Source organism: Lepeophtheirus salmonis, chromosome 1, assembly GCF_016086655.4.
Source record: "Lepeophtheirus salmonis chromosome 1, UVic_Lsal_1.4, whole genome shotgun sequence".
Classification (NCBI taxonomy): domain Eukaryota; kingdom Metazoa; phylum Arthropoda; class Copepoda; order Siphonostomatoida; family Caligidae; genus Lepeophtheirus; species Lepeophtheirus salmonis.
In genome coordinates this window covers 51,413,207-51,439,477 of record NC_052131.2, presented here as the reverse complement: position 1 = coordinate 51,439,477, position 26,271 = coordinate 51,413,207, and positions in this window count along the sequence as shown.

The window sequence follows — 26,271 nt, the reverse complement described above, 5'->3', positions numbered from 1 at the left end:
AGTCCTTGGTTTGCCCGTTGTCGTGCAGACAAAGTTTCCTTGCCCACATAATGGTGTTTGGTGTGGTTAGCTACAAAGGTCACTCCAAGACTACTCATGTTTCCCCAATGCCTCAGGATCAAGACTACTTTTGCCTACTTGGATGTTCTAGAGATCCAGGGCCTCGCCTGGGTTTCTAGAACATCAAAGATGCAACTTTTGTTATTGCCCAAACCATGGATTAAAAAAAAAATCCAATTTGAATTTTACAATCATTTTTAATGAGTAAAAGTATAGTTTAACCTAAGCAGTGTCTTATAAATATAATGGATACTCCGTTCCATAAAAATCATAATAATAATTGTAAAAAACAATTCAGAACGGAAAAAAAGAGTATTTTCTTTGTCTACTCCAGGACTTTTCAGGCCTATATGTTATATGCTACAATCAGCTGTGATGACGGAGGAGTGGAGAAGGAAATAAAAAAGCATAGTGGCGATAAATACTCTGAGTCCAACCAGGACTTATAATTATTACAACAAATCCTCGTACACAAGGACCCTATGCCACCTGTTGAGGGACACTCTGAAGGAAAGGCGACTTCAGAGGTGCAAGAAAGTTTGTGCTTGGATCGTGTTTCATGAGAAAAATGTACCATTTATTACAAGACATACAAATAATATGACCTTTTGGTATGGTAAAAAAAGAAAAGGAAAACTAACTTGTCAGGGTGACAATTTGAAGAATATTTCGAGAAGAGAGCAGTTTAGCTGTCATGACGTTTCATTAGATCAGCTACAATCATGTGTGTCAAGGGAGGAAGGGGACAAGGATTTGACAATTGCAGAGACCATTAGGGTGTACCGTAATGACAAAAGTTGAGAATTTGGATTCGCCGGATGTTTGTGATTTTGCATTTTATTCCTGTAAACAAGATAAAAAACCATCAAACGTCCCAAAAAATGGTCCTCCATGAACGATAAATAAAATGTTGAATTTTCCAATTATAAATTGGAAAAATAGGGTGGTTTTTTTGCCATAAATGAACAACAATAGTATATTTGAAATATTATATTAGACACATAGCATCAAAAAATGAACTTTCTGCAATAAAAATGAAGAGAAACATCAAAATAGATGCGCTTAATACGCAGTACCAAAAGAGAACATTTATTTATTGACATCATGTTTGGAACTAAAACACTCATACCAAAAGGCAAGTTAGAGACAAATTGGTAATATATTGTTGCATAATATACGTTTCATCTATAATACTTAAAAAATAAAAATGATGTAACTTGATCCATATCGATAATTTTTAGGATACAACATCAAAATTTCATTTTTTTCGACATTCTACAGATTTTCAAATCAAAACGTGTCCATGAAGCACCATTTTTTGAGACGTTTGATAGTTTTTTTCTTGTTGAGGTGAATAAAATGCAAAGTAAAAAATATCTGTCGATGCCAAATTCCCAACTTTTGTCATTTTGGTACAGTCTAGAAAATCTTACATCAATAATGGCTTTTTTTAAATCAAGATTCTCAAGGTTTGTTTTTATTTCATGGTGTCTTAGCGAATGGAATTTTGTTTTAAGACTGAATCACTTTTTTTATTGATTAGAGTGACCAGTTGTCTTCTTTTCTCCAAATATCAACACTGATCATAAGAGGAATTAGCTTAAGAACTTTTTGTGGAATAACCACCCATGTATAAGCTAAAGTTTTTTTCTATTAGTGAATCCCAATCCTGAGTAAACAAATGCTTATAAAACCTTTCAAAATATTCTCAATTGAACATTAGCAAATATTTGTAATGTATTTTTCCTCGTCAATGAGCTGATCCATTAACTTTAGGTTCAGACTTTTTTTTTTGCTGCCACTCAAGTGAATTATATTATTGTTGAAAGTTTCTAATTTGGATAAGCAAGGCTCTGTGTAGCTTAATTAAGTCAAAAATAAGCCAATAGAGAGAAAAGTTTTTGCACTAGTTTTTGAAATAGGCCAGGCCATGAGTTCGATAAATATCTGTAGAGTGACACCAGCTAAACCGTGCAATCTCATAAATTGGGTTTCATAACATTTTGATAAAAAAATTAAAGGGAATTTCGTAGTCCATAAGTACAATTTATTTTATTCTTCAATATTTTTATATTTATAAATCAGAGGGGAAAATATGACTTTTTTCTACAAGGTACAAAAGTAAAAAGTGGACTGTTAATAAACGCTAATTATATAATTAAAATAGAGAGGTTTTGTGATTTGTTCCTGCATATTCCAAAGGTCCTGTCCTTTCTGCATAAGTAAACAATAATAAATATTTCTCAAATCTTTTATCATGAGTGACCAAGAAGCAAAAAGGCAGAGGTTCTCAGACCTTCTGGATGCCAAAATTGAGGTGGCAGAGATTAATGGGCATTGTGAAGTGTTCCATAGATGAGCAAGGATAGAAAATACCTCTCAAGGAAAGAAAGAAGTGGAGGACACAACTTTAAAGGGGATTCTGAGTTTCTGGGGGACCTGATGAAGAAGATCATGGAGGATCCCACAAAATCCATGAATCGCCTCTCTAACAAGTTTGACGTGGACGAGGGGACAATCAGGAGGGCTGTAAAGGAGAGCTTGGGGTTCTCCTCTTATACAAGGACATCATACAACCTGTTGACGGACACTCTGAAGGAAAGGAGAATGCATAAGTGCACGAAAGTTCGTGCATGAATCAAGGAAAATGGATCCACAGTAAATATTTTCTCTGACGAGAAGATTTTCACCGTGGACCAGGTCTACAAACGTCTGAACGACTGTTGGGTCGGGAGATCACCAGAGAAGGTCAAGGGGGTATTCTGTACAAAACATCCAGCCCAAACAATGGTCCTGTGGGTGTGGCGTACGACAGCAAGAAGATGCATCCCTTCTTTTTTAGGGCTGGGGAGAAAATCCTTCAGGAGGCCTACTACAAGGTACTGAAGTCCACCATACTGCCATGGCTCAAGGCCACCTACCCAGAGAACAACTATTTATGGACCAAAGATGGTGTAACCTAACACACATCTGCCAAATGCCAGAAGTTCTGCACCGACAACATGCCTTATTTTTGGCCCAAGGGCGTGCAGCCAGCATCTTTGCCGGATTTGAATCCGTTTGACTTTGCTGTGTGGGGTAATTTGGAGAGAGAGACTAACCGGACATCACACCCCCAAACATGGACTCCCTGAAGGCTGCCGTTGTAAAGGAATGAAACAAATTGTCCGAGAAGTTCATCATCAACTCCTGCAAGGCTTTCCACCGCCGTGTGGAGGCTGTGATTGCTGCTGAAGGCGGCCATATTGAGTATACATGTTTACAAAGGTCGTGTCTCAAAGTTTTGTAAAAAGAGTTCAAAATTATTTATAAAAAAAATAAAATTATTGACATTATTCTAAAATCAGTCATTCAGTCCACGTTTTGCTTCCGAATCCTGTATTAAAATACATATATACTATTTCCGGAGAACACCTTAAATACGGCAAAATATACTTATGAAACTCAAAATCAAATCCTTGCATAGGTCAATTATACTTAATTTTTAATATATGTATTATTTCAACATTCCATAAGTGAAACATATTATGCCGCGTGACTTTTAAATGAAGAATAAAATAAATTGTACATACTGACTAAGAACCTGCCTTACAATTGTTTCCTTAAAACGTTATTAAGCCACCCGAAGAGGTAGTAGATATGATGTCACTCCATATATTTATAGAGCTCATTGATCCAGGCCAGGCCAGTCCTGTCTGGTCCATTGCTCTCTCTTTAATCCATAAAAAAGAGGAAAACTAAGAAATTAGAACTGACTTAACACCAGTCTTAAGGCTTTTCTGAAGTACAATATAAATCAGCAATAGGGTCCAAGTGGAGTCCCAAGATCAAGTAAATTGCATATCTCGAGTCTATGACGAGTTTGTATCACGGAATGTTTTGAACAGTCTGCAAATCAATTACTCTTGTATTATTCCGGGTATTTAATTATTTTTAGTATAAATATAGCTTTTATTTGTTCCGATATATCTATGTAGGTACCTATATAACGAATGTTTTCATATAATAAATCGATTAAAATCCAGGAATTTATGAAAGTGCTAAGTGTTCCATAAAAAAAATATTTTACGATCCTTTGTGTATTTGCCCTAATACATGGTAATTAGCGGGTCCCTGTTGTTTCAATCTCGTCGTTCTTTTATTTTTTCGGTTTATGGTCTTTTATTTACGTCTATGCTGTTTCTATTCCATATATATATATTATAAGATGAGAGTCATTTCAAAGATGAGAAATTGACGGGGGGAAAATGTCCATGAATTGATCCTTGACCCAATTGACTTTATCCCTCATCGTAAATCATTCAAAATTATTTTATGAGACGCGTTAAAAGGTTTCTTTTGAGTACGGGGGTAAGTCCGCATGGTTTTTCTTCTTCTCCAGTCTTATCAGAGTCCAATCCTGTTTATTTTTCATTTTTTTCGTTCCTTTGACAGCCATATGGCCATTTCATCACATCTTTATTTTGCCTAACTAAAAATACGTGTTAAATATTCTGCTAAAGTTCTGAAATTCTGATATCCTCGATTATAGGACGAATTTGAATCGGAAACAAAACCTGCATCATGGGAAAAAAACTTTGCTCAATAACAGCATCATGAATATCAACCAAAGAATTGTCGTCTAATAGCATTAAACATTAAATAAAGGATAAATGTGCTTTGTCAACCCGAAATCAAGCTAAAATGAATGTGGATTACATTTGTATTCTTCAACAACGAATGGTCCTTAATTTCTATCAACAAATCGTTCTTATTAACCCTGTGGAGGGTCCACAAATCCCACTGAAACTAGCACAAATTGATCGTCACAATTGAAAAATGATAAATTGACCGATTTTATTTGAAAGAGGCTATATCAGGAGCAGCAATACAGTGTTGGGCTGCAAAACGTGGACTCTCAAGCCTCCTGCCCTTCATGACCTCTATCAGAAGATGGGGCCCTCGTGTATAAGTAAAATTCTTAGTAGTTCGTCACGGACTCCCTGATGGTTCTAGCAGTCCCAAATGAAGTCGTGGGTGAGGCGATTTATCGATTTGGTGGGGTACTACTGCTCTCTGCGGTGGACAACAACTCCGTAACCCTCGTCAAAGTATGCCTTCCATTTCTTCAATTTGGTCACCATATAAGCCAGGCTCTTGGAGCACTTCATAATGTCCATAATCTTCGCCAAGAGCTAACTTTTTTTTTTTTTTTGATATCTTAACTAATCCCCAAAATTAGAATATGAAATATTTTTGGAGCTGTAGATATGATGTTCAATATTGTTTTTATATTGACGCACAATCAATGTCAAATTTATCATTTTGACAGTATGTATACATATATCCCAATAACTGACATACTTATTTCGATTAATTTGAGGCATGCATCAAAATATCTAGGATAAATTGAAAGAAACGAAAATTTAAACTATAGTTTAAAAGCTTTAAATTATTCCATGCAACTTAATTTTGCTCCAATATTGCCGTAACAATATTTAATTATTTTATTGAAACGGTGTATTTTTGCTATATTAAGTCAAATTAGGGGCTTCTATAAAGAATCAAAGGCATAAAAAGTATAGCCCCCCTCCTCCTACCTTAATTAAAGAAGTATTGTGTGAGGATAAAAATTTTTTAAAGGAAAATAAAGGTAATTTTTTTTTTTAATAAGGCAAATTATGCAGGGAAGCAAATAATTTAATATTTGATTTTTTTTTCATAAACTTAATTTTTTGTGAATAGCTAAGGATTTTGAGAATTTTTTTTATAAAGAAATTTAAAACTTAATTTTAAAACTTTTTTGAGACTAGGAGTAAATTTTGATTCTTTTTCCCAAAAAAAATAATTTATTTTTGTAAATAGCTTCGTACTTTTGAAGTTTTTTCTGAAAAAAAAAATTAAATATCCGAAAGAAGTTAATATTTGAGATTGATCTGTAGTGATTAACTATTTTTGCCTTTTCACTGGTTCAGGTTTTGCACTTTTAATTTACATTAATTGTATTGATTTATTATACCAACAGGAACAGTCCACCGGCCAACAAGGCCAATAAGTGTATAATATATTTCCCACAAAATCTCACCACTTTTGGAGCTCGAATTTTTGACCAGCAAACAGGCCGGACTGAACCCAAGGGATTTCTATATCTGGGGGAGGGTCAAGTATAAGGCCTATGCCAAGTATCATTCCTCTGTGGAGTCCCTGAAGAAGTCCATTACCCATACAATGCTAAAGCTGGATCTACACGAGGTCTACCAGACCTGCCAGAGCTTCCGAAGCTAACCCTGACAATTTGAACAATGTTTTGGGGGAGAGGAGGGGAAGAATTAAATAAATAAGAACATTTGCATGAATTTCTTGGATATCCTCTGGACTTACAATTATAACTCCACAACAAACCCTCAAAGTTACTCTCCCCGTCTTTTATGAGCACACAGGAATATTGAAGCACATTTTGAATATAACTGATTGAAGGAGAAGAAATTGTTTATTACTCAGGAATTAAATAATAACGACAACTGCAAAAGAAAAGAAAATTCATCAACATTTGCATCAAAGTAAATGTACTCTTTTCAAGAACAAAAGAATAATGATAACAGCTTGTGAAAATAAAAAGTCCTATTCAGATTTCAACTGCAAAAAGCCGCTTCCGCCTTGAAGAACATACATACGTTATATACCTCCACGTACAAGTCAAGTCCTTCTCAATTATGAAGATAGTTTTTATGCAAAATACATATTATTTTTTGTTATTTTTTTACAATCAACATCAAAGGAGGAATAAAATAGACTTTAAAATATTGTGAAATTATACCTCCAAGATTACTATTTAGTTCAAGATGGACACTAAAATATATGTATACATATAGACAAATACACGAGCCTCGTAAATTTTCTGTTATTTAAAGTTCCCATCAGAATGGACCGATCAAATGAAGATACACGGATTTTTCATTAAAAGTATAATGTATTTATTCTTCTCAATAGGTTTATTTTTTTTCTTTTCTATGCTCATCAATTCATAATATGGGTATAGGTCTTTTGAAGGATGTGCATGGCATCTATTGACATGTTTGGAACTTATTTTTGCTCTACTAATAATAACTAACATGACATTAGATTTTAATTAATGTGCCCATAGAATAAACCTTTCATTTGTTTGATCTTTCATCATCTGGAAAACACATTTTCAACAACAAAAAAAAATAGTATAAAAAAGTTGTCAGACAATGGAAATACAAATTGATGAAGTCATTTTCTACAATGCACTTGATACAAATAGCTCAGAATCTTTTTTAATTTATGAATATTGTTGTAGAGTTGACAATGGCCAATTAGTGATTATTATCAAACTACAAATGATTAATTATCTGTTATATCCGCTGGACCTGTGGCGTAGCTATTAGCTTTGCTGATTAGTGAGGGCTAATTATTTTTACAGAGTCTGCCATATGTTGTAGGGGATTTTCAATTACCACTAACAACTTTTCTCAACAAATAATGTATTTAAATCCGGATATTTACTTACAATGACCCATCCACTGGCGGCCCTGACACTCTCAAGCCTCTACTTTGTTCTATGGGACGATTGACGGTTGGCTTCTTCGACAATGTGGTTCATGCAGACGATTGCATGGAATTTAGCAATATTTCCATCCAGATTTCGTTCTATCAATGTTGATGTTGATTTTTTAAACAACATCTATATGGTTAGCTAACATCATTATTTAACACTACTCAGAAAATTGATATGCGGTAATTAGATCCTGGGGGGTTCTATTTATATATATATATATATGATGCGTCAACATAAATACAATATTGAACAAAATAAAGAAAACCCTAATTTACTTCCTACACATATAAAAGTCAATATTTCATAAACATATTTGAGTCTATTAGTGGTTTTGTAGTCAAATTTGTGGGATAGGTTAATATACCCAGGGTTTTTAATTATACATTAGAACCATTATTTGAATTAAGAGACTTATATTGGATCCATTATGGCTCCTTATAAATCAAATAAAATTATCATTATTAAATTATGATGAGTAATTATTGTGATGGTAAGTGCTATTTGGGACAGATCCAAAGGATAAGTAAGAATCATTGTTTGATAGAAATTGACGATTGTAATCTATTTTAAATTTTGTAAAAAATTAGGCAAGCTGCCTTCTGTATTGATGGACTACATACGTAAATACCGAGTGGTCCGTTAAAATCTAAACACTTTTAAACTTCAAGAAGATATAATTTATTAATTAACAATAGAATTTCAACAAAATTAATAATATGAATAGATGTGTTTATGAGCTCTCTTAATCATTAATACAGCCGTCCTTAACGGTAATGATGGCTTCCAAGCGGTGGCGGTGGAAGGTTTGGTACCCACTGCGTATGTAGTCACATGCTATAGCGTCCTAATGCTGGCTGGTAATGGCTTTGAGGGCCTTGGTGTTTGGATGGCGTACACTTCACCTCTTTCCCCAAACATACACCCAAAAGTGTATGTTCTAGGACGTTAACATCAGGGCTGTAGGTCCCTAAAAGTGTCAAATGAACTGAAAAGACTTACTCAAAAGAGTCTAGCAACAGAGTTTATTTTATCGCGGGGTCAAAAGGGGTATCTCCACTCTCACAAGGCTCTTTCCACCAATTTTTTTGATAGCTTTCTGAACAGTTTGGTGTGAAACCTTGAGATCTCTTGCATGAGCCCTAGTGGACTGAAGGGATTGAGCTGAGTTGTTTTCTTTACCTCTTTCGGGCACAGTTTGGCCCTTTTGAAAGATCCCTTCTTCCTCTCCAACGTTTGGACTTGCTGACGGTGTGGACGGTGGTCCTGGAGACGTCCAACTGCTTGAATTGTACGAGTGGAAATTCGTTTATTACGTTCATGTGTCCTTTTCTCGACTTTTAGATAAGCTAGACAGCTCAGATTTGTTCTGTTTTGTAAATAATTGTTTATGCTTGAATATATTAAAATATGAATTAATTTCAATCGCTTAACATACATTAATTATTGAATTTGTAGGGGTTGTGATATCACTGGACCACCCGGTAAAATGAAAAGATATATCTCTAAATATAATATATTTATTTATAACATTTGGTAAACACATAATCATGACGTCATATTCTGTACTTAAAATCAAATCACTCATTATTTTTATAAAAGCATAATATCCTCAGTGACTTATAACGAGGGTAATAATGATAGGTGGAATGATTATTTAGGCTGAGAATTCATCATCTTCCTTAATGATTCCATATATCCTCTGGTCTTATCCATAGTAATACCTATATTATACCTTAAACCGCAAATACAAAAACAACAGGTTTAATTACGAGAATGAATAATTATGTTTAAGAGGGGAAAAAATTGTTAAATTGGTTTTGGAGAATATTTATTTATTTTTTTAAATCGTTCTAATCATTACTTTTTATAATTCAATTACGTGATTAATCTTCATTATGGATCATTTTCAAAAAAGTAAAAACAAAATAATTAAGAGGAGGTGCTTATTTCCCGAATTTCTATTTGTTTAAAGTGCTGCATTTGATCACACGTTATAAATCTACCTTTTTATATAATAAATATATATTATATTGACAAAAGGATTTAATAAAAAGTCAAGCTACTCAAACACCAAGTCATAAAATATAAATTAATCCTCCATCAAACAAAAACTAAAGCCTTTAGATCCGCAAAGTTCCAAGTCACCTTCTTTATGAGCCATTTATGACTTCACATATAAAAGATTTACAGTTTGACTTTTGTTTAAAAAGCGGGTCACGTTTATTTCTCGTTCATATTTTGCCTACATAGCGTTTTCACTGACGTCTCTAAATTACGCCATAATTACAGCTATGCGCCTTATTGGAGGCTCATAGCTAATATTTTGACGACAAATAAATGGACTAACTTCCTATAAATCTTGATTAAACTCCATGTTATGGCTCTATCAATTATAAAAAAGACTTAACACTTGAATTAAATACTGCTTGATGCCAATGATAAAGAGTGATATTTGAATTAAATCAAAGTAATATGTAATATAGATCCCTATGAAATGGATTTGTTTAGTGATTATTTTTTTAGATCGATTTAGGATAATAAAAATAAGATAATTAGAGACAAATATGGTATTATGTCCATTATAATCGCTAATTTAAAGTCTACAATATGGAAATAATATTGTATAACGAGGTAGTAAGATATTTGAAGTACATTTTAGGGTCTGATAATACCACTAAAATAGAAAGAAAAGATTTTTGATTGGCAGTAAAGTTTAAGTTCTTTCATTTGTTGGCCACATTATAACATCTAATATTTCAAACTTTTTATTGATATTAATTGAAAAAAAAGTTTAAATTCTTTCTCGTATACAACTTGGTTATATAAAAGGTTGGGATTGTAAATCCGAAACAAGTTTAGACCTGAATATTTTAGCAATGGTGAGATGTTTGTTGATGAAAGGTTTTTTATCTGATTCTTAGACAAAACTGTATAACATAAATTACAAAATCGTTGATATGTCCTTCCAATATGAACACCGTCTGGCCATTATTGTGCGCCTCCTTACTGGATACAGGCCCAAGGACACACATAAATCCATAGATATAATGCTAAAGAGATTAGAGTGATGTTAACTATTGAGATGTCACACCAGCATGTACTTCTTGGTCATTTTGGGGCCTACACGTTGATCACAGTATATATGACATTTCTAGTTTGGAGGACATGTTAAACTGCAACAAACTTAAAACATAATTCGTTCTTTTTAGGGTTTTAAGATTAATTTCCATAAAGTATTTAACATATATTTGTAATACAGAAATTGAGCACTATGTTTTCTATAAGCCTTTTAAAAAAAATTATTTGAAACACCATCAACTTTTGTACAATTTCCAATCAGCGTCTGGCCTTATAAACAAATAGGTTTTTGTTTTCCGCACACTTGAGAGCAATAATGGTTCTATTTTTTCCATTTAGTTAATTTGTAACTTATTTATGTTAGATTTAAAAGAAAAAAATTAACGAAAAAAAATTAAAATTGGGCCAGTATTTCGAACAAAGTCAAGGCTCGGGAAATTCGAATCGAGTAGTAATAGTTTTTAAAAAAGCATAGCTGTTCTAAAAAAAAATATGGGGGATTCTGTACAATATATACACCCATTAATATATCTATCTGTATTTAAATCATGAATATAAATTCCAGGAATACTTTATTGCTCCAGATTTGAGTTTGAAAAAGTTATTGGAAGGTGAATTAATTAGTTCCTTTTGATGATTATTAAGATTGTTCAAAGAAGCCGCCCGTTTTACCTAGTAGTTTTATAAATTCATATATACCTATATATTGTTTTGAAACAAAGTGTACCTGAAGAATGGTAAAGAGGCGGGGGGTGAATTCCCAAAGGTGCAATAATATCGGTACAAGAATGATTACTTTTAGAATTAAAAAAAGATGAATTAATAAAATAATTGTTATACATATTCTAAAATCATTCCTGCCTGTCATCAAAACAATGCTTTGAATATTGAAATAAATAGACCGAAAACAAAACGGAATCCTTGAAGAAGTAAAAGAAGGTAATAAACACACACATCATAATATATACACTGAACTCATTAGGGTGATTTGTTTTTCAACTTCTTTATTTTTCGACTTTCCAACACAAATACAGTGTGGCCCCCATGTTGTGAACGCATTTTCCTAACTTCAACTTTATACAGACTCTCAAAAAGTAAGACTTTATATAAACAGTTAAATTTTAAAGTTGCTACCCTTGGCCTCCACCATGGCCCGTATCAGCTAACGATCTGAAGAATCACAAAGAAATAAAATTTGGAGAAAAAACTGACTAGGATTATTGTATGTAAGAAGTCAGTTATCTGGAATCATGAATATAGTTTGATAGAACAAATTAAATATTTATACAGGGTGTGCTGTACCTATTTGGTGCTCCATAATGCATAACCAATACAGTATAACATACTGGGAACACTGAATAAAATGAATGAAACCTCACAGACATTTAGTATAACTTATATTAAAAAAAGAAAAAGATGGAAGTACTTTATATAAAGTTTAGCAACGCTATTAACTACTCACGGCTCATCAAATCATATTATTTTTGTGGTGAGAGTGCCTAAGTACTGAGTCTTTAGATCAGTCTGAGTGTGCTCATGGAATATGAAGAGTAACACCAAGGATTTATTGGGGTGTTATCGTCTATATTTTTAAAGCACCATTTCTATGTTCACTAACCTCCAACAAGTCTACTCAATACCGAGTTCAACCGCTTTATATATATTATATATAAGTGATAGTCCAGACTAAAGGCATTATTTCATTACATACAGCTACTGTGACGTCATCTGCTCTATATAAGTACTTGGAAATGATCTTTCATTTCGTTTCTATAAACAAAGTAGGTTTTAAACAATGGCTCTTCTACGGTCTCTCTTATCCACATATATCACCCTACAATACTCTTAATGATATTTGAGTATGTGTGTCTGTAAGAATATGAAGAAGACGCCCTTTTCATCTTCAATAATTTCATCAACAACAACAACTAAAAATGAGAAGGAATATTCGTATTTGGTTTTATGGATGTACATTAGACTGTCACTTTTTGGGCTTTATATTTTCCCGCCCTTGCACAAAGAAATTTAAAAAAACTGAATTTGACAAAGTTAAAGGCCTCTCATGCCGTTTTTGGCGTAGTACAAGTTTGGGGGTAAATGTTGTTTTGGATTTGCACCTTGCTTTTATTAATTTAAAGGACATAAGATATGCTCCGGTTTTATCAAATATAACAATACAAAAGTTAACCCTTGCTGAAATGATAGTTGTTGAACAAAAAGAAAGTGTATTATTTGGATTATGTTTGATAAAACAGGGAAACTTCACATAATTAAATACATCCTTAAATTATTAAATACAGGGTGAAAAATATATTTACTGATAAACCAAATAATAATAAAACTCAAAGTACAATTTTAGTAAGTGGCTTAAAAATCTACAATTATGACCAAAAAATACCATTGTTCCATACCAAAATGGCCTGTACTATGCCAAAAATGGTCTGAAAAGCATGAAACTCTGATAAAGTCAGTTTTTGGATTGTTTATAGGAGAAAATATTATCGTGCATGTGGAGAAAAATATTTACCCAAAATTGGAACAGTTTAATGTAGATGTACCACCATAAGTAAAAAGAAATCTTTATAAAGTAAATTATCAAAGCTACGAGGCGCATAAAAGTCACGACTTTTACATGAAATAGGTTATTATTTTCTGTCTTTAAATATGAATAGACTGTAGAATTGTAGATGTATATTAGGGTGGTTTCTTTTTCTACCTTTCTTCGAATTTTGATTGCGACTAGTTGCCGAAAAGTTGTCATGTGGAAGATGTTCGAGAAAAAAAACACGTGTTTTTGCTGTAAGTCCAAGCTCTGGAATATTTTCGTTGAGTCCGTTAATACCTTTCTCGGAAAATATTTTTGATACAATCAAACCTGCATTAAGCTGTCATACTAGGGAAACTGAAAAAAGTGAGCGTTTAATGCTAGTTACCTCTTAAGCCAAATTGTCTATTTTGTAACAATTATGAATTTCTTATGGACTCGGAGCGATATGAAATTGGATTTAAATCTTAGTGTATATAAAAACATGACTCAAGTCAAAGTCCAGACTCGATTAATTATCCAATTTTTTTTTTTTTTTTTTTTTTTTGGGGGAATTTTTTTATATCAATAGTTATTCACATATAATTAAATTTAAAAAATAAATCAAAAATGCATAGCTGTTCAAAGATAGTTAGTTTTTTTGGAAACAAATTTCGAATTATTAAATTTTTCCAAAAAAAATTTCAAAAATCCGGTTTTTAGAAAAAATTAAACATTTTGGCAAAAATGTTTCAAAAGTTAAATTTCAAATATTACATTTTTGTAAAAAAAAAAAGATTCAAAAATCCATAGCTATTCATAAAAAATTATTTTTTTTGGAAAAAAAAATCAAATATTAAATTTTTTGCTCTGCTGCATAATTTTACGTAATAATTTTTTTTTTTTTTTTTTTTTTCACCTAATTTTGTAAAAAAATTTCATCCTGACCAAAAAAATTCTAGTAAAAAGCAAAATCTAGTTTTAGGGGGCTAAACAAGAATCGACACAAAAGTCATGATAAAGGCGTTTGAAAATAAAAAAATCTTGTTCAGGTTGTAAACACAAAAGGTTGCTCCCATTTTCTAAGACATATTTTATACAACTACAACTTTCTTGGAGGAGTCAAACATAACCATACATACAATTAATATATGAGTAAAAACCATAAGAAAATTTACATTTTTAAAGGCATTGGTTGAATTTTCATACATATTTTTATGGGAGCCGAGGGGATTTGTCAATTTTGTTGAACTACTGCATCATACATCGACAACTATTTCAACTTCCAACATGGCGTCCTATCATTTTATACAACAATCTCTAACAATATGCTTATGAATTCAAACTACCCACCATTACTATGTATTTAAATCAAAATCCGTAGACAAATGTTCCGCTATTTCAAAAAAAATAAAACCAAACTCGGTAAAATTAAATTTTGAAGAATAATAAACACTTCAAAATATTATGTATTACTATCTTATATACACAACACCACAGATGAATTGTTATTTAGACATTCGCTTGTCAAAATATCTACATACATATGTAAGTACGTGTGCGTGCGTGCGTGCATGTGGGGGTGGGGGTAGAGAAGGGCTGAAGGAAGGTGAATGTCATTATTATTTGATCTTTCACCCCTAGGGTGGATGGTGGTTATTATTTGTTATGATTTTTTTCCGTGTTATAAATCATTATTTGATGTTCAGTCAGTGTTCATTTCGTCATACAAAATGTTTTTCTTAAATAAGGGTTTTTTCCATGGTGATGATGGGAGGAGAACTATACGTAATGGAACGCAAGAAAAACAGACGAAACAGAATGTGACGATTCGTCTTTTGAAGCTGTGGAAGGACTCTTATGATCAAAGGTGAAACTCCAGTGTGGAAGGGGCATGTTAAAAAAAGAAAGCGAAAATCAAGATAGTAACCTTGACAATTTGAAGAATGTTTTGGAGGAGAGAAAAAAATGCTCATGGCGTTTGATTGGATGAGCTACAATCAGCCTTGACAAGAGAGGAAGGAGAAAAGGAAATAAACAGTGACATTTGCTATTATTACTGGGATGTCGATCCCCAATTCTACTCTGAGTCTAACTTACAATTATATCTCCGCAACATATCCTCAGCGTTACGCTCCACTCCGTCTTTTATGAGTACACACGTACGGTCAAACAGGTTTTGAATATAATTCATTACCCAGGAATTCAATAATAATGACAACCGCTACGCAAAATAAAATTCAAGGATTATACTATCTATTACAAATTAACGGGCCTGCTAAAAAACACACCAGATTTACATCAATACTTATTAGGCTTCTGTTGAACATATGCTAAAAACCAAACATTAATCTCAATTTTATACTTATATTTATTAAAAATTAAATCAAATAACTTTTCAGCCGAAAAAGGGTTTTTATTGTTATCAAACTTGGTTGTTTAAGCCCCACTCTGGACAATATCAAAATTGTACCGTCACGTGAAAATACTCTATAGAGCTAAATTGTATCATTATTGAAGAATACTCCTTTTGGACTCTAAAAATCGATATTTTTACTTTTAAAAAAAAGCATAACTTTCAAATAAATCTTCATTAAACTCTTTTAAACCCTACATTCAGTACTACTTGAACAATGGTATTTAATTTAATCAAAGTAATATGTACTAAAAATCCCTATTGAATGGCAATATTTCCATAAACAGTTTTTTTAATCCGTTACTAGAACCATCTACAACAATTTAAAAAAATACTACACTAGGCAATATAGGAATAGATATTTGATACGTAATATGGTGTTAGCCCTTTTATTTGTTTGCCTAGTGTTATGTCCGTTCTTATTTAGGGCCAAGGACCGCCGTCCAATCCCATCAAGTTCAGTAACACTTGTTGGTCCTTAAAGAAGGTAAAATTGATCCCTCGTGACGTCAAATAGCATGGGTTTCCTTATTTTAATTGTTCCATTATACAATAGAATAAATTCTTTAACTAAGTAAACAATTTTATATTTTCGTATTATAGTAAGAAAAAACAACTTTTTTTTTCAAGATATGTGCAATAATCTTAATACATATTTCATATATATTATTTTGCTTAATAATCTATTGAAATTACTATGGAAAATTCCAAGGACCTACAGTAAAGGACCGGTTCCAATGATAGATAGTCCTAAGGACCGATAGGATCGGTCCTAACACTGGACTGAACCAAATAAATAAGGACCAACACACACCCATTTTTACATTCAATAGTTTCTTATGTTCGTTTTTATTATGATAAAACTTGATTTCTGGGCTCCCAAAAGCTGACTTCAACAGAAAACGCTGTAAGAAGGAGAAATGAATATTTATTTGTTTTTATATTTTTGCACAGTAAAGTGAGGAAAGCTCCCATTAAAATGGACTCTGGTAAAAAAAAACACAATATAAATGCATGTACAGGGTGCGGCCATTGTTTCATAATGATCTTTGAGCTCATCCACTGGTAGGACGTCGTTTGTTATTTTGGGGACTAGCCATAAGTGCTCGTTGTTAGTTAAAAAATGGGGATAGATGAACAAAGTATTCATTCCACAATCGTGGAAAAGGCAGAGTGACCTTGTTGCAATCTGCGCCAGAAGAGACCATTGAGGGAAGGCAAAATTCATAAACCTGGACAGGTCCTTTGTCTAGAGAGTCAGGAAGGAACTGGAAGAGTCTGGATGTGACATTAAGACACTGGCTTTGACTTGGTTGTTTTTGATTTGTTTGAACCAGTGTTTGGCCTTTACTCTACCCGGGCCACAACCCTTATGGACTTCTTTGTGTGGGGCATAGTTGAGCAACACACCCACCGATCCTCTTGCTACACAAAATTCTAGCTGATGTGCAGGATCCAAGAAGAGTGTAAGAATGTGACAAAGGATACTGGCATCAAGATGTTATTCTGTTTCTGATGCGAGTCGATGTCGTTATTGACGCCAAAGGATTCTGCTTTCATTTGGCAATGGTTTCTATAAAAATCGGATATTAAATTAAGAATAAAAAGCATTTTAAAGAAAATTACGTTGATGTAGCAGTCCTTAATGGCAATGATGCCTTCCAGGCGTTGGCAAAAGGATTGGCGCCCATAGTGAACATACTCCTCTGTAATGCCCTTTCCACCAACTTTTTGATAGTTCTCAGACCAGTCTGGAGTGAAATCCCGAGATATCTTGCATGGGCTCTCTTGGACTTGATGGGATTGGTCTGGGCTGTTGTCTTTAACTCATCCAGGTCTACTTTGGCCTTATTGAATGATTTTCTCGACTTTTACGTAAGCTACAGAGATCAGATTTGTTATGTTTTGTAACTAATTGCTTATGTTGTAATATATCGAAATATGAAATAATTACAATCACTCAACATTCATTAATTATTTAGTTAGTAACTGATCAGATTTCAATGAACCACGCGGTATATTATGATTAATTTCCCAGTATCTCAATATCTTTTTTTACTTTTCCGCTTGTTATTAAGAAAAAAAAATCATGAGCAATTTTGTATTAATGATGATATAACTAGCGTTAGTATTCGGCATAGCTTCGAGTTATTAGGCGTCGACGAACATAAACACTTTTCTTTAATAATAAGAATTTAGTATACCATTTAACCCATTAAAAGCGATAATTAATTAGGACAGTTTTAATTATTATTCTTAGCTCAATTAAAAAATAAAAAAAATAAAAAAAATAAAAAAAATCTTCCTGAGAGTTTATATTTATACCGGATAGTCCATTGTACTATGAACACTTACAAATTCATTAATTTATCGAATTTGAGAGATTTAAATCAATTCATATTTCAATATATTAAAGCATAAGTAATAAATACATTACAAAACAAAACAAATTTGAGCTCTTTCGCTTGCGTAAAAGTCGAGAAAATGACACTTGAACGTGATCGACGAATTCCCATTAACGAACTCCAAGCAGTTAGACTTCTCCAGGACCATCGTCTACACCGTCAGCAAGTCCAAAATGTTAGGAAGGAAGAAGGTCTCTTTCAAAAAGGGGGAAACTGGACCCGGATGAGTTAAAGAAAACAGGATGTTATATAATACAATATATCTTGTTGAAGTTTAAAATTCAAAGTGTTCAGATTTTAATGGACCACTTGGTTGATACTATCTAGAAGCAATTTTTGTTAAATAGATCATTTATAACGTCAAAATTTTGAATTTACTTTCCACACGGTACAGTTAGCAAAAGGCAAAATATTTATCAAAAATTCATACATTTATCATAAGTATTGCACACTAAATGAAAATCTCCCCCTATATCATACAACGATGCCATTAATTTTAATAAATAGAATAATGATAAAATAATTGATAAAGGATGGATGAATGACAAACAGACAAACTGATACAGTGAGACTTGAAAAATAAAACAGAGTTTACAAATCACATACATTAATGTAGATTAATAGGATTTCATTTCCGTTTGAATTCACAAAGTTAATTTTAGGACGTGAGACAATTATATACGAGTATAAATAAATATCAATTGTGCATCAATTGGAAGATGTCACTCAATGACTTATCAGCTGTAGTACAAAAACTATGAGGTTTGATTCAATTCAAATGGGTCCTTTTAATTCAATTGATCTGAGTTCGCCAGGATCGGTATAAGATTCCTCCTATACCCCTAACGAACAAAAGTGTAAACTTTTGCAAGAGTGAAAAGATGTACAACATTGAGGCTTTACCACAGACTTCTTAATGGATATATTTCCATATTTCCTAAAGGATATCCTTTGGTTGCATACCATGGTCTCCACCATGCTTTAAAGGCGCAGAAGAACTTCTTGTTTAATGCCTCGGGCATTGCCACCCCCTACTGATCGACGAAGGCCTTAAGGTTATCCAAATTTCGGTGAGAAGTAGCACAGGCTCTCTTTTCAAGAACTTCTGGTGATCACAACGTCCACGTCCTCCATGATCCCAATTGTCCAACGTCTACCTCTGCCAGAGCATTTCTCAAGGCTCTGAACTGAATTCACATTTGTTATAATCCCTTAAACTGGAATCCATGAGCACTCTACTACCTTCATGATCTCCGCGACAGTCACAGTGGCGTGGAGTAAACCCGACATACTTATTCTTTTACCTTGCATGCTGAAAACGGCTAATTTTTGAGAGATTTTTGTATTGTACATTAACATAAATAGTGTCTATTTTGAGTGTCCTTACCTTAAAGTAATGCAAATTGATTAAAGTTAAGTCTAGGGCACTGTAGACCTCAATGAGACACAATTTTTGAACAAGTGTTTTGTACTGCAAATCTCCCGTTTTCAAATAGAAAAACCTTTTGGATTGTGACTAGATCGATAACCTTGCTTTAGTCACTCCAAAAAAAAAAGACAAATGACTGTTTTTCAACCAGTTATCCTCAAACTTTTTTGGTCCAGGTCCCTTTAATACCAAAATCATTTACTTAGCAGAAGCATTGACTGTTTTTGGGGGAATAGTTTGAGAGTTACTACCATTGACACTAATTTCATACCTAGTAGCTTAGCAAGTTGGAGGTTTAAGGATACAGTTCTTGACAAAGATGTAAACACATTATTCCAACCTGGAAGAATGGTCAAAAGGTGGGGGCGGGGTGGAATGTAGTTATATAAGTGGCAACATTGATTTGTAAAGCTGGTTAGAACACTGGCTATAAATATTTACCTTCTTCTTATGATCCAATGCTTTGTCATGCAATGGAAGGTCATTATTGAGATTTGGACTAGCAGTGTCTGTTAAATCCGACGTCCAGAGGATACGTCAGTGAATGACGCCTCCTTTTTCTTCACTCTTAAGTATGGCATTCTTCTCCCACGGTAAACATATGTCCCTTCTTCTGAACTAAGACTGTTTTCCATGTAAATGACAAGTGTTGCACTTTAAAAAAAAAAGACTAACCAATCATGCTCCTTAGAGATTAGGACCCATATCGAAAGAATATTCAGATCCTTCTGACTATGCAGTGGGCTCTATGCTAATCGTAAACAAATACTTTAACTATATTTATTTTATTTTATATAAACAATTAAATAGAAAAGTGTCAAACCTTGACTTTCACAATAGTATCAATCCTAGGCAGTGCAGGTCGTCTTAACATATTTCTCCGACATGTCAGTCCACTCCTTCTCTACGGCAGCCTCAAGGGTTTCTAGATTTACAAGGGAGGTGGCATAAACTTTCCCCTCGATGATACCCCAGACCTCACAGTCTGGTGAGGACAAAGGCCAAATTGACTCGGCCAGCAATTTGCCAAGTTCTCTTTAAAACTTATGAGTTTTTATGGCCTTGTGGCTGGAGCTTCCTGAAAAGGCTCATGTTGTCAACTTTCAGCCATTTTTATATTTTTAATAAGACCTATGGAGCAGGGGACGATGTGGGAGATTTCGTGATATCTCATTCTCGTGTCTAGAAGTGGTGACGCGTGGTTTATTATAGCCGCTATTTCGGTTTCCTAGTTATGAGGAAGAAATTTGATTATCAAGATTTTTTGGTTTTTATTGCTTTACAAGTCGATATTACGGGATGAAATAGTATAAACAATTTCATTGGTCAAGGAAATATTTCCAAATTCTCATTCACGATTCGCTTAGACCGTGGAAGGTTCTGTTAAATGATTATTTTAAAGTTATAATGATATAAAAAACAAGACCTTCCTCCAGAATTGTGCTGATGTAGTCAATAGTGTTAATCTTCAACACAGCCGGCACAAACACCAAGAGGGACTATGGCTTCTGCACTCTGATGAGTCCATGGTCACCTAGCCCACAAAAAATACGAACATAAAACCCGTAAAATTAATACTATCGGAGGTAAAAAACCACGTTCACAATAAAACAAAAATGAATTATGAAAATACTAAAAACAAGTCTCCAAGTCTGGGCATCCTTTTCGACCTTGGTCTGTCTTTGATAGATTGAGTCTCATCGTACCTCTCAATGGTTCTCTGGATGAGCATGGGGTTGACCAGGTTAAAAAAACTATTATTTTATTCAAAACTGTTTGTTTTGATCTAGTTTTTTGACACAACTAAAGTTTAAATATAATATCTTGCAACCTTAATTATATCAAGTTAATTTAAAAGGACTTTCTGTGGGCCCTGTATGTTTCCTTGCTTTGGTCAAACGTCTAAAAAAGACCAGTCTACTAAAATATTTCAAGATGTTCTTCTTTTAATTAGACATGCCACCATACAAGTCATATATAAGATTTTGAGAGACTTGTTCAGTAATTTTTATAATGCCTCGTGCCCATTTTCAAGTTGGAGAATGAGTGATTTGTAGGTAACTGACATTCAGTAGTCATTCTTTCAAAAATATAAATTAATCAGTCATTGACAATGATAATGCGATAACCGGTCAGGTTATTTTACCTACATATCAGTGGTCATCAGCTAAAATTCTTAGAGGTTTCAATTATTAAAAAAATCCAACGAACAAGAATATATAAGGATGGAACTATGACTTTTTTATTTAATGAAATTGATTTTTGGTTTTATTTATATAGAGCCAAAAATCACCCGAGGTTGATATATTAAGATACAACAACATTTTCTACCAAACTATGCCTTGTAGAAGCAAATGTTATATTGTACATAATTGAAAAAAAATATATAAAAATGTGAATGATTAATAAACGAGGGTGAAATGACGACACAGAAAATCTACCATACTTTTTTTATTTTTCGAGATTTGAAAAAAAAAAAATACATGTAAACGCATAACTATTTTCTTTTTTTAATATTCTGTATATAATCCGTTTGCAGTGACGACAGCCTAGACACGTAGCTGGAAAATGCTACAAGCATACCCTATCTTGTCTTCCAGATACGCATCCCTTCAGCGACTCAGAATTTGGGTACAAAGCAGCATTGACCTAGTTCTTGATGTTGCTCCACCAAAAAAAGTCCAATGAATTAACATCTGGACACGATTGAAGCCAATATTCCGTCCACCAAACGTTTGAAATAGAGTTGTTGTTAAAGAGACTTTGTATGCCCCAGTGTACAGTCCTTCTGGATTAAATAGATGCCCAATGAAGTAACAATCTCTTGACGGTATAATGGATGGCTTAGAACTCGTCTGCATGGCTCTGATCGACTTTGTTAGGTATGCCTAGATCTTTTCAAGAAATCCTCCATAAAGCCCTTCTTTAAACAGAGGGAGTCAACCCGGGTCCTAACTTCATCGCAAGGCTTACTCCGTCCTTTTTCCGCCATGTTACAAGTTCGATAGTGCTTGGATTGACACCAATAAAGAATTACATCTCTTTTTTTCTTAATGTATGAGTGTGGATGCGTGTTTCCGTTTCCCCAAAAAGTTTCGCCATGACTAATTTAATATCTTTTCTCCTGATATACAATATGGACGTCTATGTAAATGAAATGAAATGTGTATCTTTTTCAACCTGAATCTATGTATGTTTGTAAAGGCAGAATCCCCCTAATTAAAAGCAATAATCAACGGATTTTAATTATCAAACGGAATTCAAATATATTAAAGCATATAACAGCCTTAACGCCCTCTTCTGGCGTGTTGTTTGTTCTCTTTTAGTTTTTGGAGCCTTCATATCTATTTCGTGAGTCATAAAAATAATCATATTTTTTTATTATATCTCAGGTAATTTATATGTTATTATTTTCTGTTAAATCATTAATTTCAATAATAGTTCTTTTTTTCTCTCTCTCCTCGCCATGTATACATATATTTTAATCAAGATATTTCTACACTCATTTAACGACTATGGCAGAGAGAGAGGGAGGGGGGATAGTACTTCTAAAAGAGTCCTACAGAGGGCTTTGAAAAAAGGGTTCATTTGTACTCGTAGAGAACAGGAAATATCTATTTCAATTTAAATGCGCGAACATTTATCATAATAAAATTTATTAATATAGCTTTTTTTTGTGAGTCATTGTACTAAATGTTTATTTTTAATAATTTCCTCTTCTTTTTTTGTTGTATATACTACATACGAGTGTATATTATAATAGCCTTCCTTATTGCTTGAAAAGAAACAATAAGATATTAGGGGGAGAGGTGTCATCGTAATATATTAGTTAGCTATGAAATTAATTGAGTGGTTTTGTGTAACATCATCATTCTGTAAGTCTACCAAAGTTACATTTCTTATTGATCAATTAAAAAAGGGAGCTGTATCCTTGAAAATATTATGATGACCCTATATCATTTTGGGAGGAGAAATTTTTTAAAATTAAAGATCAGATTTTCAGCTATCGAATAATATATTATTACACTTTTTAGCTTAATTATTCTTAGTGATATGAGTCTCTGAATAAAAAAATGCTATTTTCAACATTAAAGTAAGCATAGCTTGAGTTCTAAATATGATAAATACGTTTTAAAAACAGTTTTGGAATTTGTTAATACGAGGTTCTAAGATATATTTAAATAGTTTAGCCCTATCTTCTACGAAAAGCGCTTAAAAAAGCTTTGAATCTTAAAAATAGAGAAAAATACAAAAACTTTATAGCCTTTTTTTAGGGCCTGAAGGTAATATAAAAAAAGTTAGGGTAAATTTGGAATTAAGGGATCAAAATCTACTAATTTTACTATATTTTATTATCAAGCAACAAAAAAATGGGGATTTTGTTGGATAATATTTCCATAGCTCAGAAAAATTGGCTAGAAACAACAACCCGATTTTGGGGTACTATTTATATTTATTTTTGAAGGAAACATTTGGAAATACAATAAAGATACAGGCGTAGTAAGCAACCAATATGAAAAATTATTATAAAAACATGCTTTTATAGGTACAACAGCTTATTTTCCCGCCTTTTAATATTTCTAAATGGGTGGTTTCCAACCGATGGGTCATGACTTCGTTCTTGAGTACTTAGTTTCTTTGTTTTTTGTGAACTAATTGATAAAAGATGAGAGAAAAGTGGAGGATCTTTTGGTAAAGGTGTAACAAATGCCTGAAGTTTAGAAATCTCTGTATTTGATGAAAATTAACATAATATTCCTTCGGAAATTTGTTCATTTTGCTAATCAATAACTCTGTCTTTAACAAGGCCTTTGCTTTCCGTTTGTTATACTATCTGTCACACGATTTATTCTTTTTACCAAAACATTACAATCTTAATACCTTTAGGACTTTCAAACAGCTAGATTGTTGCAATGAACTTTAATAAGATATTTTTTATAAGGCTCTATATATGATATATTGAAATTTATCATGAATCATCATAATTTATTTTTTAATAGCTTTCGATTTGTATATAACTTATGTGTGTCCTTGAACGTTCATTGATTGAAATAGAATTAGCTGAAGATAAGCAGTAAAGCCCATACTTATTTTAGTCGATGTATAGCTCAACAGTTGGGGGTAATCTGCCAACTAACATCAAATTATTTTGAACCAGTTACATAATCTTCAATCAATCTTCACGAATTTGTAAATGTATAGTAAATAGTTTTTTGGCCTAAATTATGTCAGGCTAATGGTAAACTATTATTTTGAATGAAAAATGACTAAATTTCTAGTAAACTAAAACCTATTGGTGTATATTTTTATAATCTCAGTAATATAACGTCGTTAATAGGACGCTCTAAAATTTGGTTTTTATTTTAAGGAACAGCGCAGGACCAATTATAGAGACCAACAAGATAATGTGGCATGATCACTAATGCTTATGTCTACTAATATGATGACCGACTAGCAAACAATGACGTCAAATGAACAAACACTATGTTAAATTTCCTTGATAATGTAGGAATACCTTTAAAAAAAATAATTTTAGGTTATGTATCATGAATCATTATATTATATTTTGTGACAGCTGCCAATATTTTATACTTCTGAAAAGTGTCCTTGAAGGTTGATTGGTTACACTTTATAATTTCTTGAGAATTGGATAATTACCTCCACCAATAAAACTTGTTTCTGTTCTTCAGGATTACAGATAAAGTTTATTCCTTATTTTGGTCAAACCTTGTATGAAGTTTTGATATGCTAACAGTAAGAGACCGTTAAATTTGAGAGGTCAAGACGACAATAAAAGGGCAAAAAAAAAATTCAACTTTGCAAACTTTTGACCAATAAGATACAACAAAAATGAATGTTTGGGAAATGATTTTAGGAGGAGATTTACGCTCTAACGAGTGAACATTCTAGTTACCGAATGATTGGTAACCTTCTTTTATGTTTCTTTGGCGTGATAACTATTGTTTATGCCTTCAAAGATGACGTCAGCTTGTGAAAAGGCTCTAAACTAAATATTATTTTTCTTCCATTAATCTTTATCTCCTTGGTAATCAAATCAGTGCTTACATGACGGTTAGAGTAGACGACTTGCATTATTTTATACACGTTTTCGACAATTGACCCTTCAGAGCATATTGTATCTCTGACATCAAAATTACCGGAAAGGAATCAAAAAACCAATTTACCTTGTGATTGTCTGTTACAATACCATGATCATCAACACTACTTAGCTTTTCAGCCACTTGGCTTGATTTTTACCCTTATTCCAAGAAAAACGTTAAATTATGGGGAGTATTCTCTTTGTTTGGGCCATCTTTTTACAACTGCATCAATCATACCTAGTCAAAAAATCACGAAACTGTCTAACAAGTTTTTTGAGTACCAAATCTTATTATTTTGAAACCATCTAGCGTAATGAACCAATCGCACATGTAGGACACGAGATACACATTACTAAAGCCATACAATGAAAAATAATGGATTTTTATTTGGAATAACTTAAAGCATTGAAGGGTTCACGTTGAATTTAATGAATTATGTATAATACACAAGTCAAACAATGTTCTTAATTCAATTTCGACAGTACTTGACGGGTAGATCACGAATATATAATAAATTATTTCGTATCAAATAAGGTTTGAGAGAATTTTCAATTTGAAATTTTAGTGTATTTAAACTCTCTTTTTCAAAAGTTTAATCCAACTTTTGAGAAGGTAAAAGATCAATTTTCCACATAATATTCCATTTATTCCTTGCAAAATTTTATGTTCATTTTAAATATGTGCTTATATTTTATTTGCG